The following is a 617-nucleotide window of genomic DNA, read 5'->3' on the forward strand; positions in this document are numbered from 1 at the left end:
TTTTACTGTGCTTTTCCTGGTAAACTTTCATAAGTGACTCTCCAGTCCCAACATCCTTTTTATTTATTTATTTATTTTTTTTCTTTTTTTTTCTTTTTATTTAATTTAATGAGTTTACACCAAAGAAATAGGTATCTATTTTACATGTAAGGAATAAAAATCTGAAAAAATAAACAGTACAAAGGGTGAGAGCATTTTAACCAAGTTTACATTTCTTTTTGTTATGGTCTGTAACAATTCACCTCATCATATTGCAATATACAATCGCAGTTGCAGCACCCATTACCACCACAGAACTAAATTTAAGGAAGTTGTTGTTCAGTCACTCAGTCATGTCTGACCCTTTGAAATCCCATGAACTGAAGCACACCAGGCTTCCCTGTTCTTCACTATCTACCTGAGTTTGCTCAAGTTCTTGTCCTTTGGGTCAGTGATGCTATCTAATCATCTCACCCTTTGCTGCCCCCTTCTTCTTTTACCTTCAATCTTTGCCGGCATCAGAGTCTTTCGCAATGAATCTGAGCTTCTGTCAGGTGGCCAAAGCACTGGAGCTTCAGCTTAAGCATCAGTCCTTCCAGTGAGTATCCAGGGTTGATTTCCTTTAGGATTGACCGGTT

Source organism: Bison bison, unplaced genomic scaffold, assembly GCF_000754665.1.
Source record: "Bison bison bison isolate TAMUID 2011002044 unplaced genomic scaffold, Bison_UMD1.0 scf7180017864468, whole genome shotgun sequence".
NCBI lineage: Eukaryota > Metazoa > Chordata > Mammalia > Artiodactyla > Bovidae > Bison > Bison bison.